At 36.1% G+C, this 18,267-nt stretch overlaps 1 protein-coding gene across 1 annotated transcript in view; it reads left to right on the forward strand.

The window, feature by feature from the left end:
• Positions 1–18,267, forward strand: part of pard3aa (par-3 family cell polarity regulator alpha, a) — a 500,803-nt gene that overhangs the window by 63,534 nt on the left and 419,002 nt on the right. The window lies entirely within an intron of this gene.

Below are 18,267 nucleotides of genomic sequence, written 5' to 3' on the forward strand. Positions count from 1 at the left end.
TTATCAGAGGACACGTGAGCATAACGGTTAGCAGATCAATGAATGAGAGGGCAGTGTTACCAGAGTTGCCCATTTACCACACCATGTTACAACACAGTAGGGCTATTGCAGACAGAAACAATACTGTACTACATCGATGTTTCCTGTCAGCTTGATTTTTGAGTGGACTTTGCTGTTCCGATGAGCATGAACGGTATACGAGTGGAGCACTCACATGGGCCGTGAGCGACTGAGCGGAGCACACACACACGCATAGAGCGGGATAACACACAGAGCGTCACACCAGGTGAAAGTGAATCCTGAGCGGTGAACTCATTTTCGGCAGCCGGAATTTCAGTGCATCTCTAATTATTGGCGACATCAGAAATGGATATTATATAATAGCTGCTTTTTTGAACATTTTAGCAATTTAAAAATATTAAAAAATGATTTTTTACACTGCACCCCTACTCTTGACAGACAGCACCCCAGTTGGGAACACTGCTCTAGCTAGTAGCTAGTTTGACTGGTTATGCCTCCATTTTAAAGGACCCTCTGTTCTCAGATGTGTGTTCATTTCCTGTAGCCGTCTCTCAACACCGTCTCCTGATCAAATATGTGTCAGGACGTGCTGAAAATTTATACTTGAAACCTTTGAAATGTTCAACTGAATAATGCATTGTGTTTTTGTTCTTTGAAGAACCGTCCAAAACACATCTGCACACAATCACAAACACTGAATGCCTAAAGCGTTTTTATTGTTTCTTGCTTTCTGATGCATTTTCATTGTTAAATTTACAGTTTATCTTTAAGGCCTGTAACAGCCTACGCAAATGCATTGATGCAAAAACTTCTGTCATTGGTGTGATTTTGTGTTCTGTCATAATTAAAGGAATAGTTCATCCAAAAAGAAAATTTGCTGAAAATGTCCTCACCCTCAGGCCCATACAAGATTAGGATGAGTTTGTTTCTTCATCAGATTTGGAGAAATGTAGCATTACATCACTGTCTCAGCAATGCATGCTCTGCAGTGAATGGGTGCCGTCAGAATGAGAGTCCAAACAGCTGATAAAAACATCACAATAATCCACAAGTAATTCATCAATTAATGTCTTTTGAAGTGAAAAGGTGCATGTTTTTCCTTGTAATGGTGCTTGATGTGTGCATATTTCTCTCCTGATTCAGAACAGATGATTTTTCACTGGACGAAGCATTATTATGGACTCATGTTTTAGCTGGAAGCAACAATGTGAAGTTAAAAACGTCTTTATGATGTATTTGTTTCTTACAAACACACAGCATTTTGCTTAAGACATTAACTGATGGACTGGAGTGGTGTGGATTACTTGTGGATTATTGTGATGTTTTTATCAGCTGTTTGGACTCTCATTCTGACGGCACCCATTCACTGCAGAGCATCCATTGCTGAGCAAGTGATGCAATGCTACATTTCTCCAAATCTGATGAAGAAACACACTCATCCTAATCTTGAATGACCTGAGGGGTGAGTACATTTTCAGGAAATTTTCATTTTTGGGTGATCTATTCCTTTAAGTATGTTAAGTATGCACACCGAGACTGTACACTTACAGTTCATTGGTCAAGCATTACAGTTTGTGCTTGCATGCTTATGTAAAGTATGCTGTACTGCCTTTGCTGTACTGAAAAATCCATGCTAAGTGTGTATTAGCTGTCTGTCACATGACATGTGAACATTTACAAAAATCTTGAAACAGAAACTTCAGGACTGAAAACGCCCCTGTACTCTCTAATGTTCTCCGGCAGGCTGGTTTCTCACTGCTCATCGCTGCTGTAATTGTTAAATCAATCAGGCGGCTCTCTGAGCTCAGATGAATGAGAGGTTTAGCAGGCCAGCGCTCTGTGATTTATCAGGAAACCCTCAGCTTGACTTAATGTCATTTAATGGGTCAGAACTGCACTGCACTAATGTAACCCGTGTGGCTGATGGGAACTGTTAGCCTTTTGATCGTCCTGAAGAGTGTAACCACCATTTGCAATCCCATATATTTTAAAATAAAGAGTCTAATTAAAATTAGATTAGTAATTTTTTTAATAATTAAGGTAATTTTGAAGTTAAATTTATATGATTATCTTTTTTATATATTCTGTTCTATGTTTTTAAATGTATTAAACAATTTTTTAAATGCCTCTTGTGCTCACCAAGGCTGCATTTATTTGATCAAAAATACAATAAAACAATAATATTGTGAAATATTATAATTTAAAATAACTTATAAATGTAAATATACAATTTAAAATAACTTTTCTATGTGAATATGTGTTAAACTGTAATGTATTTCTGTGATGCGCAGCTGTATTTTCAGCATCATTACTCCAGTCTTCAGTGTCACATGATCTTCAGAAATCATTCTAATATGCTGATTTGCTGCTCAACAAACATTTCTGATTATTATCAATGTTGAAAACAGTTGTGCTGCACAATATTTTTGTGGACACTGTGATACATTTTATTTTTTTCAGGATTCTTTTATGAATAGAAAGTAAAAAAAAATGCATTAATTTGAAATAGAAATAATCTTTACTGTAACTTTTAATCAATTTAATGCATCATTGCTAAATGAAAGTATTGATTTCTAAATATAATTATTTGAAGAACCTTAGAGTATCATAGAATAGCATTGCACTTTTTGTGAGCGAAAGCTTCAACTCTTAAGTGATTTTAAAAATAGCACAAAATGCTTTTTAACATGAAGTATGACCCATAACCCATTCAAGATTAATTTAGATGTCTGGCTTTTAATGAAAATCCAGTATCTGTCAGTTATTTTCTGAGAGGGATGATTATCAGTCATGATGATTATAATTAGGATAAAAATTCCCTGTTATAATTCAGCTCCTCATAACACTGCTTTGTGTGTGTGTGTGTGTGTGTGTGTGTGTGTGTGTGTGTGTGTGTGAGAGAGAGAGAGAGTGTGTGTGTGTGTGTGTGTGTGTGTGTGTGTGTGTGTGTGTGTGTGTGTGTGTGTGTGTGTGTGTGTGTGTGTGTGTGTGTGTGTGTGTGTGTGTGTGTGTGTGTGTGTGTGTGTGTGTGTGTGTGTGTGTGTGTGTGTGTGTGTGTGTGTGTGTGTGTGTGTGTGTGTGTGTGTGTGTGTGTGTGTGTGTGTGTGTGTGTGTGTGTGTGTGTGTGTGTGTGTGTGTGTGTGTGTGTGTGTGTGTGTGTGTGTGTGTGTGTGAGAGAGCAGGGAAGCTTCTGGAAAAGCTATGTGCCGAGAGAAATGAATGTTCACTTGAGCTCTGCCGGAGGAATAATAATCACAGCGCTATTGATCCCTGGATAACAGTCAGACCTGATAAGATGAGATGAGAGAGAGAGAGAGAGAGAGAGAAAGAGAAATGTGAGAGTGTGTGTGTGTGTCTGTCTGTCTGTCTGTCTGTCTGTCTCTCTGTGTGTGAGTGTGTGTGTGGGTAAAGGGTGGCTGTGTGCCAGTCCGGTGTCATAAATTGGCTATGATTTATCACCCGCGATGAGTCACAGTGCTTCAAACATGGACGTCTGGCCTCGCTTTCCTGGGATCTGTCAGCCAGACGACACACACATGCTCCTTCTGCACTTCTACTTTTTATTAGCATTTGAAGGGAAGCGTCTCTATTATTACTGTTCGTATTTAGGGTTTGTTTTGTATGGAAGCCTATTTCCACCACAGAATAAAAACAAAAAAGGTAATTGCGACTTTATTTAACCATTCTGACATTTTTTTTATATAAACTTGCAATTCTGAGAAAACAAGTCAGAATTGCGAGATATAAACTCACAATTCCAAGTTTAGATCTTGCAGTTTTCCTCAGAATTCTGAGTTTACAAAAAAAAAAAATCATAATTCTGATTGAAATTCAGGATATTAGCTTGAATTCTGACGATTAAAAAGAATAGTGAGATGTAAAATTATCAGAATAAACTTTTTTTATTCTTGCAATTCCAAGTTTACAACTTGCCTTTATTTAACCATTCTGACATTTTTTTTTATATAAACTTGCAATTCTGAGAAAACAAGTCAGAATTGCGAAATATAAACTCACAATTCCAAGTTTAGATCTCGCAGTTTTCCTCAGAATTCTGAGTTTACAAAAAAAAAAATATCATAATTCTGATTGAAATTCAGGATATTAGCTTGAATTCTGACGATTAAAAAGAATAGTGAGATGTAAAATTATCAGAATAAACTTTTTTTATTCTTGCAATTCCAAGTTTACAACTTGCAATTCTTGCTTTTTTCCATCAGAATTCTGAGTTTTTTTTCCCACCATGGAATAAAAATAAATACACTCATATATAAACTCAGAATTGCTACATATGCGCTTGCATTGTGATAAAAAGAAGTCACAATTGAGATATAAACTCTGAATTTACATTTCACAAATTCAGTTTTCTTTGTTTCTACCATGCAATTAAAAAAAACCAGATAATTGTGACTTTTTGTCTCAAAATTAATCTCCGAGTTAACATTTTGCAATTCTGAGTTTATATCTTACAATTCTGAGGGGAAAGATAGTTCCCAAATGTTTTTTTTGTTGTTTTTTTCTCTCAGAATTGTGAGGAAAAAGTCAGATTTGTGAGATATAAAGTCACAGTTACCTTTAGACTTCCATAGTTTTCTGACCAAACCCCTAAGCAATAAACTTGGACACATAAAACAATTAAATATATATTTTTTTTGCTACAGATATGAATGATAAGCTACTTCAAATCCTGCAGCTTGTTTAGGGCAGAGCTGTGCTGTGACTTTCTCATCCACCTGATTTTGGCATGGATTTATATATTTTTTTTGCTCTTTTATAACTTGATGTTGGTCATGCTGTATAATCACCCGTCTTTCTGTCTGGTCTTCCACTCATGTGTTGTTGGAAGGTAATGAAGCGTTTTATGACAGGGACACAGACACGCTTTATCTGTGGCTGGAGTGGGTAAGACAGTCGTTTGGAGAAATTGGATTTCTCACCCGATTGCTTTGTGAAGTGGCCATTATGTGTTGTCGTGGTGATAAGAGAGAGCGCTGCGTCACGACATGTTTCGTTGAGGAAGAATAGAGGCATGATCCGGCTATAAAACATGCATAAGCTCTCATGCTGTGAAAGGGCTTCACTGCTGAATTCATCAGATACATTCAAGGGGAAACTGCGTCGAATGGTTATTTCTCACAAATCTGGAATCTAAGTGAAATGGATCAGATGTGAAGTTTTCTGATTCCTAGTCTGTGTAGGTGGTTCTCTTTACTGTTTTTATTATATGATGCACTTATAGTTACTCTTGTGATTTAGAAATGGAAGTGCTGACCTCTAGTGGTTAGAAACCTTCATGAAAATGTTTAATGTATGCACAAACATATAAACTAATTTCTGCATGTTTAATATAAAAAAAAATCTAAACTAGTTTCTTTAATCATTTCTGTATTATGTAAATGACACTGATGTATTAAAACGTATTTAACTATTTATAATATAAATGTACAGCATGCAAATGAAATATTAATTTACTTTTTTTTTATAATTTATTGACTAATTTATATTTATTTAATCAATGCTATGTAATGTTTATATTCTTTTTGTTTTGAATATTTTATTTTAAGCTTTTCACATTTTAGAGAACAATCCCCCAACCCCCATGCCAGCAAATCAAAGGAAAGAGAGAGAGAAAGAAAAAAAAAACCTAATGACACTGTAATCAATGTAATCATGCATATATGCATACACCCACATATAGTATACATATACACCTCCATAAACATACATCGTTCATACTTGTGTATCTATACAAGAGCACATACAGCCGTCTCTACCTATACACATACAGAGCCTGCCTGTGAAAAAAAAAAAACCTTCCTATACCAATAAATACCCAATTATGGAAATATATGATTATTACACACTGCTATTTTATTAAATTAACCACCCCAGGTAATGTTTATATTCAAGAAAAATTAAAAAGTGTAAAATTATTTAATCGCCTTTAGGTCATGTCGAACCAAGTGAATTTCTTCATACAAAGAACACAGAACAAGATGTTTAGTAGAATGTCAAAGCTGCTTTTTCCTCTAACAATGAAAGTGGACTGGAGCAATTAGACTCCAAGAACAATTAAAAAATTGCCATAATTTGTCTGTTTCACAAACAATGCTATTGTATGGCTGGACATATGGAGCAGAAGTCATATTAACTGCTTTCAGGTTAATTTTTCAGGTTAATTTTTGGAGCTGGACCACTCCAGTCCCCATTAGCTTTCATTAGCCTATATGAAAAATAGGAGCTTTCACATTATGCCAAACATCTTCTTCTTTTTTTTTTTTTTTTTAAACCAAATGACTTTCTTCATACATAGAACACAGAAAAAGAAGTTTATTAGAATGTCAATGCTGCTTTTTTTTCCCCACACACAGTGAAAGTGGATGGGGACTGGAGCAATTAGACTCCAAAAACAACCTAAAAAGTACCGTCATTTGTCTGTTTCTTGCTATTATATGTCTTTAAAAAACCTTGAAATACAGTGCACAAGTCATATGAACTACTTTATGGTGCTTTTTAGTTGTTTTTTGAAACATGACCACTCCAGTCCCCATCCGCTTTCATTATAAAGCTTTCACATTTTGCTAAACATCTTATTTTATTTATTTATTTATTTATTTTTTCCCCCAAACCAAATGACTTTCTTCATACAAAGAACATGGAACAAAAAGTTTAGCTAAATGTCAAAGCTGCTTTTTTCCCACACACAGTGAAAGTGGATGGGGACTGGAGCAGGTAGACTCCAAAAACAACCTAAAAGTGCCATAATTTGTCTGTTTCAGAAACATTGCTATAGTATTATATGGTTTAAAACAACTTGAAATGTAGTCATATGAACTACTTTCCGGTGCTTTTTTGCCATTTTTGGAGCTGGACCACTCCAGTCCCCATATGCTTTCATTATATGGAAAATAAAAGCTTCCATGTTCAAAAAGCAAAAAATCATACAGATTTGCAACGACATGAGAGAATACATTATGACGTAATTTTATATTTTATAGTAGACTCTCTCCATTTAATACATTGACGCATGTATTAAGCGGTCACTAGATGGCAGTATGAACTCTGAAATAACATTGGGGGCTTTGTTTTGAGGTTATTATTGACATGCGCCTGATCATAGTGTTCTGACATCTACATTAGATTTCTGATTGGTTGCGCAGAGCGACAGCAAGATCCATCACCATGGCAACAGAGCATCAGATACTGCCAGGTAAATCTGACAGTTTCTAAATGGACTGCTAACTGTTGCCTCCATCAAACTGACCAGTGTGTGTGTGGGAATGAAAGCTAGGCTATCTTGCCTGTACTCATGAGAACAAGAGGAGTCCATTCAGAACACACACACACACGTTTGTTTTTGTGAATTGTGGGGAAATTCCATAGGTGTAATGGTTTTTATACTGTACAAACTGTGTGTGCTATTGCCCTACACCAACCCTACCCCTAAACCTACCCCTCACAGGAAACTTTGTGCATTTTTACTTTCTCAAAAAAACTCACTCTGTATGATTTATAAGCGTTTTGAAAAATGGGGACATGGGGTAATGTTCTCATAAGTCACCTTCTCCTTGTAATACCTATGTCATACCCATGTCATTATACAAATTTGTGTCCTCATATGTCACAAACACACACACACACACACACACACACACACACACACACCTTCTTTTAAAAGTAATTAATGAAGTCATCAAATTAACAAGAAAATCTCTGGTTTGCTTGTTTGGCCCACCAGTGACCACAGTTCACTCCTCAAGGTGAAAAATACAGTTTAGGGCGGTAGATAAGAAGGCATAGAGGATATTATCTCTGGTGGACACACACACACACACACACACACACACACACACACACAGACAGAGTGTTGGGAGAGCTCTTCAAAGGGGCCGAGTCTTCAGAGGAGAGGCTTGTTCATCTCATTTGTCATTTAGTCGATACAGCGCACTCTCTGATCAATGCCGAGACTGGCGCCTCACAATCAGACTCTATACATGACCTTACTCTCTCTCCCTCCTCCCTCTTTCAACCGCTTTCCATCGCTCCGTCTCTCTTCCTTTTCAAAGCACTTCTCACTTCAGTTTCAAGGCTACTGTGAAGAATATAGAGATACAAGTGAGGACAAAGTGCTAGAAGACAGAAAGAAACAGACTGAATGAAATGTGCGTTCATTCTCACTTTTTAACCTTGAGTCTGTTTTTCTGTTGGTCTGCACTTGTTTGACTTGTTGTTTAACAGAGTCTGGGTGTAGAGTTTTAACATGTCAAGAATTTATGATGGTAATCATAGTTTCTGGCCAAACATTATCAAACACCACTAATGACTGACTAACTATCTATTCAGTTTTGGTGAAAACTGTTATTATGGTATATTTTTGATCATTGATATATCTATATAGTCTAATTTGCTTTTGATAGTGTGTGTTTCTATCTCTGCATGCTAATTTATGCTCTGTTAGAGCTACTGTAGTCATCCACTATCCAGCATGACTGTTGCAGTGTTTAGCATTATAGTATTTATTAATGTTTTGAATGAGCTTTTATCATTAACTGTATTTTTATTTTAGTTTTAGTTGAAGTAATTTTCTCATGTGCTTATGTCATTTTTATATATTTTTTAATTATATATTTAAATTAAAATATATACATTTTAATCAATTTTAAAATGTCTATTTAGCTTTATTTCATTTTAATTGTAGTTTTAGTAATTTTGGTACTTCAACTTATGTTAGTTAGTAGCCAAGGCAACATTTTACATTTTCATTTACATTTTTCATCCAATATTTATATTTTATTTTATTTCAGCTTTCAACGTAAACGATATTTTTTAATAGTTTTAGTAACACTGGACTGATGAAACATGAAGACTGAAGCAGAGCACAGAGAATGATGCAATGAAAGAGTTTTTTTTTTCAAGTTAAAGAAGGTGTGACAAGATTTTTGAAGAGTTTTAAAGATCTGTTTTATTGAGTGATATGCTTATAATTCACAATATGAGCTTGCTGCCTGTTTTCAAGATGTTTAAAAAAAATAAAAATAAAATAAATGAATGAATGTGTGATGCAATAAGTTTCCAGCAACAAGTAATGCCCACACTGAAATCAAAGTGACCAGTCAGAGCATATTTGATGTTAAATATATGGTAAATAAAGATTATGCAATTCATAGAATTGGTGAATGTTCTCAAAACATTGGTAAAATGTTTTTAGGACAACATTTGTGGAACATTCTTATGATGTTGGGAGAAAATGTTCTTAGAAAAACATTCTTAGAACATCCTTTTAACACTAGAATGACAACTAACCAGAATGTTCACTATCGTTATGTAAATGTTACGATGAAACGTTCCATGTTGAAAAAACATTCTTAAAACAACATTCTTGGAAAGCTGTTATATTAATATTTGATTAACATCAAAATAGTTGTGCGGAAATGTTCATAGAAAAACATTCTTTTTACTAATGTTGTATAAAGGTTATGTAAATGTTAGAATGAAGTGTTCTTACAATTTGAATGAATGAATCATTCTTGTGACATTGATGGAATTGTTAAAATGTTCTGATAACATTCTTGAAATGTTATGATATTCATATTTAATGAACATTTTCATAATGTTTGGATGCTTGGAACATCCTTCTAATGTTAGACTACTAAGACTACTAACTATAAATGACTAAGGTTGTGTGTGCTGTTGTATTGAAAGTTGTCACTGCTTATTTGAAAGTTAAAACTGGACACACCGTTCAGTCCACTCACATTTCAGAGTTAAACTTAAAGGGATAGTTCACCTTCAGTTACTGGTCCCCATTGACTTCCATAGTATGGGGAAAAAACAACATTATGCAAGTATGGAGACCAGCAACTAAAGGTGAACTATCACTTTAAGTACGTTTCTTACTTAAATTTCATTACTTAAATCCCTAATCCAGCACAATACCAGAAGAACCAAACTCTAAAAACAACATGACATCAGAAAAACTTTGGTTTTCAAGGTTAAAATCTACTGAATTAGCCTCTAAAGTGTCGCAGACATCCAGCTGACGTTTCTCCTGCTGTCAGCTCTTTTCGGCAGGGTTTCTGAACTGTTCATGATGCCAAATCTGCTCACGAGCTCCAGTGTCTTTATCTCTGGGGCATTTGGTGCAATCACTGAATTCTGGTGAAACACACACACACACACACACACGTACAGTCAGGCAGAGATGTTTGTCTCAGCTGACAGCTGTCAGCTCTGATAGTGCTCTGATAATAAAACACTCTGTCAAACAGCCTATTAGCAATGGCTCATCTGGAAGGAGTGGAAGCCACACACACACACACATGCAGATACGCTCGGATAGGCAGAATGAGGTCAGGCACTAAGGGTGCTCTAAAGCAGAGGTGACAGGCCTAGACCCCCTGCTGGAGTCTCCCAAACCCCCTGGAGTGCAGGAGGACTCAGAAACAACAGAAAACAGAAACACCCAAGCACACATCCATCCACCCACACCATATTGGTTGGACACCTGATTCCCATCTAATGCTAGGATTTAGAGTTTTTCACTAAAGAAAAATGAGATTTTAAATCCACTGGCAAAAACTACCAGGACTGTGAAGTTGGGTGTGTTTATGTAATACCCGCTCTGTCCTCAAGGGGGCAGTGTTTCTCCAGTTTTGTTATCTTGTTTACAGTAGAAGTCTGCACAGGCAGTCAACATGAAATCAAAATTGACCCTGTTTATTTTATTAATGCACATTCCTGGTCTTATTATGGGCGATTCGTCAAGGCATGTTGTTCAAATAAATGTAACGACCCGATCTTCCCATGATGAGTTTCCTTTAGTGTTGATGTCACTTAGGGTGTGTGGGCTATTGGGTAATGTTAATAGCTCTTTAGGCATTGATTTAGTAAACTTGCATTCAGTTCTCCTTGTTGAGTTCTAATAAAATAAAAACACAAAATAATTAAAAATACTATTCTTTTATTAATTACTTGTCCAGTTATATGACAATCTGTACTACAAACCCTCAATTTCAGGGTTAGTTCTTGAAGTGTTTTACTTAATGACAGAATTAAAATGATATAAAATGTAAATAAATTAAAATTAAATGTATTAAAATGCTTATTTATTTATCTATTTTTATTTATAGCCTGTTTTGAATGACACTGAGTGATTTATATTACTACATAATGTGTAGTATTCCCTTAGTGTTAGTGTTCCTGTGGCTCAGTGGTAGAGCGTTGTGTTAGCAGCGCAAAAGGTCGTGGGTTTAATTCCCAGGGAACACACATACTGGTAACAAATGTATAGCCTGAGTGCACTGTAAGTCACTTTGGATAAAAGCGTCTGCTAAATGCATAAATTATAAAATAAATAATTATAACATAATTAAGTTAAATTCTGATTTACTGGTTAGTTTGTGAGTTTTTTGACAGGTCAGAACTTGATGGTCTCCACAGCTGCCGTCACAACAGTTGCTGTGTGTGTCTGTGTGTGTGTGTGTGTGTGTGTGTGTGTGAAATATGCAGAAGAAACAGGGCCAAGAAAGAGTTTTTGTTGGCGAAGAGAGAACTAAGGGTGTGAGCCTTTACCAGGAAATATATCAAACAGCTTTTAATATGGGAATTTTTTTAAGTGTATTATTAGATTATAATGTGCACAGGGCAATAATTACAGATGTATTAACCAATATTGTGTCCTGCTGTAAAAGTCTGAGAAAATAAATCAATACATAATTATACAGACAAGGGGTTAAAGGGACCGAAAAATTACTCTTTTTTTTTATTTTTTTTATTTTCTTTAATGTTATTTTGTAGCTGTATGATTTTCTTTTTTGGAACGCAAAAAGCGATGCTGTTGTTTTTTTACAGTCCATTTTGTCTTGTGCTACATAACAGACTTTTACTGTGGTAAAATCACTGTAAAGCAGTGTAAAGCACAAAACTAAAATACCATTAAAGGTCTTTGTAAGGATGTGTGTGACACAGTTGAGTGTCAGCTCTGTTTCAGTGCTAATAGAGAGGTTAGCGCCCTAAGCACTTTCTAAAATGATTTAGCTCTAATATCTCTTACTCAGTTTAGCGTTCGTGTTCTGTCGGGGCAGATGTAGGTCACGCTGCCAAATTTAAAAGCTGTCTGTAGACGAGCGAGAGGCTGTTTGTGGCTAGAAGCTCACTTTCACCCTCTTTCTGTCGCTGCTGTTTCTCTTTTCTTTGGACACAAACAAAACTAGTGTGACTGCAGCACTAGACTGTCACTGCCAATTAAAATATATGCAGAATAACATCTTAAATTAGGAACCTGTACACAGTTGTGTTTAATTACGGCAATGTAGGCCTAGTTGTTATTTTTATTACCTCAGTTTTGTCTTCTCATCACTTAGTATTTTCTTCATTCTCAGTATTTGCTAAGCTAGGACTCCAGAGAGAAGGCTAATTAATGTATGTATTAAACTACTGCAAATACGAGTACATACTTTTATGTGATGTGAAATTTGCAGAATATCATTGAAAGTTAATGATTTCAATCAAAATTGTTGATTGTGAAGATGAAACCATTAGCAGCTAAGTGGTAGCATTTATCTTTCGTTATTTGCCGGTGAATTGTGATAACAGCTAAGAATGGTATCATAGTAATATCATTTTGTGTTTAACATAGCCAGTTTTCGCAATTCCCATAAAGCGTTTAAGCCTGCTGTGTTCGATATTTAGTGCCGAGCATTATGCTTTATGTGGCTACAACATTCTTGCAAATGAAAGATAGCACAAGGTCAGAGTTAAGGGCAATATAACCTAATGTGCTTGATCTGAGCCTTCACCAGATTTCATATTCAGCGTAGGGAGAATGAGAAGCACTCATGCAGAAACGGCACCGGCGGGCGCTCCTGGAGAATTGGCCTGAATCAAGGGCTTATATTGAGTGTGTTTCACTGAGATTGGCTGTATAATGAATCTCTGAACTTATTTGAGCTCCATCTCATTTTCGAGATGGTTCAGTGGCGTGTGACTGCATTGGCATATGGGTATGTGTGTTTCGCTGCATGTGTGTGTGTGTGCATGCGAATGCTTGAAGAGAAACAACATGACAAGCCCTGCACTTTAGTGCTAATGCTGACCTGTCAGTGTGCTGTTGACAGATCCAAACCAGCCCAGATCCGCCCCCCCCTCATCCCAAACGTCAAACCCAGACCACTTCAACCCCCTCCTCGGCTTGGCCCACCGTCCCTCACCCCACTTCATTCGCTTTCCCCCGAGAGATCGGAGTCTTATTAGAGCGGAGAGGAAGAGAGAGAGAGAAGCACTTTGTCCTCATACGCCTTCAGAGACGACCCTCCCTCCACGGGTGACGGTAACGGATCTAACTGCTGCCGCCCATCTTCACCCCGCTCACCATTAAGAACTTTCTGTGGATCGGTCAGCTCAGCCTCTGCTCTTAGCATGCCTTAACTCTGATAACAACCACACAATGGCCATGATTTTATGAGAGTAAGCAGTAAATTATTGCAATAAAATTGTTTATTTTGTAAATTTATGCATTTAGGTTGCACTTGAGGGAACATGCTCATTTGGTTTACTAGTTTAATTTTCACCCATTACAATTGGTTTATTTATATGTGTGTGCATTATGAAATAGCTAAATATAATATAATAATATTTGTTTATTTATTTATTTGTTTTTCTTTTATTAATACTTTATTTATTGGTAAAAGCTTTATCAGCATCAGATTTGAATGAATGAAGGGAAAAAGTAAATAAATAAATACGTAACTAAATAAATAAATATTTAAGTAAATAAATGTACAAATAAATAAATAAATATTTATATTGAGCAGAAAATCAGCATATTAGAGTGATTTCTGAAGGATCATATTACAGACTGGAGTAATGATTCTGAAAATTCAACAATAATTATATTTAAATTATTTAAAATGATATACAGTATATTAAGTTATTTTAAATTGTAATTTTTTCACAATATTACTGTTTTTACTGTATTTTTGATCAAATGTGGTCTTGGTAGGCATAAGACACTTCTTTCAAAAACTTGAATGGTTATGTATGTGTGTATGTATATGTATATTTTTATATGTTTTTATGTATATGGAACAATGTGACTTCAAAAACTGATAGTGGTGAAAGTTGAAAGTTATTTCCTGTTCCCCTTCACTGTGCAATTAATTGTAATAAAGTGCTGCTTTACTACTGTAAAATTTATTGTGAAAAAACAACATCAGGAATTTACTTTAAATTCACACACACTCTCTCACACACACACACACACCAGGGGTCAACCGATTATCGGCGCCAATATTAAGCATTTTTATGGTTATTGATATCGGTAATTTTCAAAACTGATTTGCAGATAAAATAATTTAAAAGCATTTAAAAGAAAGTGTTTGTCAGAGACCCTGCGGCATGGTTATTCTTAATTTTGACATTAATTTTCATTTTTACGCCAGACATATATATTGGTTCAAAATATCGGTTATCGTTCTATTCTAACTGTAATAATCGTATCGGCATCAGCCCTTAAAAATGACCCCTAACACACACGCACACACACGCACACACACACACGCACACACACACACAAAACATTTTACGGGCTAGATCATAATTGAGGTGAGCACAGTCTGGTTTGTTTCTCAGGATGACGTCTGGGTGAATCAACCTCTATGTCTGACAATCTGACACTCAGGAGCTTCTGGGAAGAGCGTACGATAGCACTTGTCTCTGAGAACTCTGCAGCAATCCAGACACTCTGCTTCTTATGCCTTCAGACACTTCCTTTAATCTGTTGAGTAAACCCCAGCTGTCAGAGCCATACTGTGAGTGACTGTTACAGACTGACATTCCCCTCATCAGCAGACCTGCACCCAATCACAATTACACACAAACATCTGAGATTTACACAGTGCTCAGACTTCTTATCACCTATCTCCACATTATCCATTTTGAATTCTTTTGCATTAATTTATTATGTCATATATGAGTAACAAGGTCATGCTCCAGAGCTTCTGTTCCGAAAAATAAATAAATAAATTATACACAGTAACTAATAAAAAAATTCAAAATGTTAACACAAATGCAAAAAGTATAATGAAAAAAATGAGAATTTGCTGAAAATGTACTCGCCCACAGGCCATTCAAGATGTAGATGTGTTTGTTTCTTCATCAGATTTGGAGAAATGTAGCATTCTATCACTTGCTCACCAATGGATCCTCTGCAGTGAATGGGTGCCGTCAGGATGAGAGCCCAAACAGCTGATAAAAACATCACAATAATCCACAAGTAATCCACACCACTCCAGTCCATCAGTTAATGTCTTGTGGCGTGAAAATCTGCATGTGCATCTAGACGTTTTAACTTCAGACTGTTGCTTCCATAATCCATAATAACACTTCCTCCAGTGATAAAGTTCATCTCCTGTTATTTCTCACAGCAAAATATATTTTCATATATTTGTTTAGAGCTGTTTTGGACTGCAGTGTTTGATCTGTGCAGATTCTCTCCTGATTCAGACAAGACAACATTTTCACTGGATGAAGTGTTATTATGGATTATGGACTTGTATTTTAGCTGGAAGCAACAATTTGAAGTTAAAAACGTCCTAATGATTGATTTGTTTATTAAAAACACACTGGTTCCCAGGTAACAAATCTAGGTTATAAAAATGTGAGAATGTTGTTTTGAAATGTTTCTAAAATGTTTTATTGTTATGCTTAGAATGCTATTTAAAGGTGCCTAAAATGTTTCCTGAACATTCTACTAATTATATATTTACCAAAAAACATTATTTGAACAGTTATTTTTGAATATTCTAAGAATGTTAAAATGTAAATTTTTCTTGTCTTGATTACAAAGTCATTTAAAGGTTGCATAATTTTTTTGTACAATGTTCAACAAGTGCAAATAACATTGGAACTACAGTATGTTCTGAGAATGTTGTCTTAAAGTGCCCCTATTATGGATTTTTTAAAATTAGCTTTCATGCAGTGTATAACACAGCTCTAAGTGAATGAAAACATCCTGCAAAGTTTTAAATCTGAAAGTGCACTGTGTATAAAGTTATTGTCTCTCAAAAGAAAGAGTCGACTCTGAATCATTGAAACGAGTCGTTTTTAAAATGAATCCCAATCCGTTTCTTGTTGACGTCAACGTGAAACATTAGCATATTGCCCGCCCACTTGTTGGTCTTTTCGAGTTGGTCTGAATGAAAATGCAAATTCATTCTTTGCCACTAGGTGCTGCTTTTGGAGCGTTAAAAATAGCGGTTTCCCCGGTAACGCTGTACACAAAGCAGCACTACGCTCACAAACACTGCTTTATCAGGCATTACAGGCATGATGACATGGAAATGAGACCAATCTGACCAATCACCGCAGATTAGCGTCACGCAAAGGAGGGGTTTGGAAAAATGAATCGTTGAGCGAATTGTTTTGGCGTCGATGAGTAAGTAAGGTAAAAATAAATGCACATTATAAGACAATGAATGTGTTTTTTGACTCCCAAAACCAAAATATGAACCTTTCATTACCCATAATAGGGGCACTGTAAGAACATTGTCTCAACGTTATGAGAATGTATATCAAATATTAATATAATAACATTCCATAAACATTACTTTAAGAATGTTTTGTCCTAACTTTTAAAAAAACATTAGTGAAAGTTGTGAGAACGTTTCCCGTTGCTTGTGCTTTGGCAAGCTTTTTTGAACTCCAACTGAACTTTTTTGTTAGAAGTCACATTACACCAGTTCATTCTTTGATTTCGCTTGAAGTACACCACAGCCTGTAGTTTTTTGTCAAGTGACGCAGCAAAACTTTGAAGAGAATCTTGCTGAGCAAGAAAGCTTCATGGCTACTCGTGTAACGTAGCCTCTCTACAGGACTCTGCTGAGGAAGTGCACACAGTCGCTGCTTGCGCAGTTTGCTCACGGCATTGCTAAAGCCTGAGAAGAAAACTGATCTGATTGCATGTCAAAACACGGCTGGGGCTCCGAACACAGCTCTCGGGCTCCGGCACGCGGTGCACAGCTGCTCACCTTCCTCTGATCATCTGAGGCACGTTCCCTATGCTCTCCTCTCCTGCTCTTCATATAGCTCTGCTTTCTTTTTACTAGGGGAGAGGTGCAGGAAAAAAGCAGCGGAGAGGAGAAAAAGAGAGCAGGGAGTGGATCTACCAATGACATTTGAAGTGAGAGACAGAAGGGTATAAAGAAGCGGAGCAGAGAGGCAGTGTTGAGGCCGGGTCCTCGGCTTCTCTCTAATCTCGTATTGATCTCCAGTCAGGGAATGAATTGTGCCTCACTCCTGCAAGGCCTCAGAAGTCTCAGCTATTGATCTGGGCTGTCAGAGAGCTCTGGAGGAACTCTAGCATGCAAAGCTGTCCCTCAGCTCGTCCATGAGCACAACTCTCGCTCTTTACCATATCTTTGTGTTTAAACTGATAAACTGTTGTGTTTAAGCTTATGAACTTTGTGTTGCTTATGCAGTTTGACGATAGAGTGTTGCATATGTTTTAACTGTTGCATTACAAACAAAGCGCCTTCTAATCAAAGATCTTAAAGGTACAGCATTTAGGCTATATTAATTTACAGTATTAATATATTAATTGTTCAGCATTCAATATATTCCTTGTAAAGTTTAACAGTGTGATATGTAAGTAAATATATATATACAGCCCTCTACGAACACCTTGGCAATTGAATCGCCATTGGCTAGTAAATTTTTTTGTTTACTCGCCAGACTGATAAATATATACATACACATATACATATATACACACACATATACACACACACATACATACACACACACATATACACACATACACATATACACACACATACACATACACACACACACACATATACACATACATACACACACACACACACACACATACATATACACACATACACATACATATACATACACACATACACAAACATATACACATACACACACATATATACACATACTGTGTATATATACATATATATATATACAGTGGGTACGGAAAGTATTCAGACCCCCTTAAATTTTTCACTCTTTGTTATATTGCAGCCATTTGCTAAAATCATTTAAGTTAATTTTTTTTCCTCATTAATGTACACACAGCACCCCATATTGACAGAAAAACACAGAATCGTTGACATTTTTGCAGATTTATTAAAAAAGAAAAACTGAAATATCACATGGTCCTAAGTATTCAGACCCTTTGCTCAGTATTTAGTAGAAGCACCCTTTTGATCTAATACAGCC

Source organism: Sinocyclocheilus anshuiensis, unplaced genomic scaffold (assembly GCF_001515605.1).
Source record: "Sinocyclocheilus anshuiensis isolate Anshui unplaced genomic scaffold, SAMN03320099.WGS_v1.1 scaffold79, whole genome shotgun sequence".
In the NCBI taxonomy this organism is placed as follows: Eukaryota; Metazoa; Chordata; class Actinopteri; order Cypriniformes; family Cyprinidae; genus Sinocyclocheilus; species Sinocyclocheilus anshuiensis.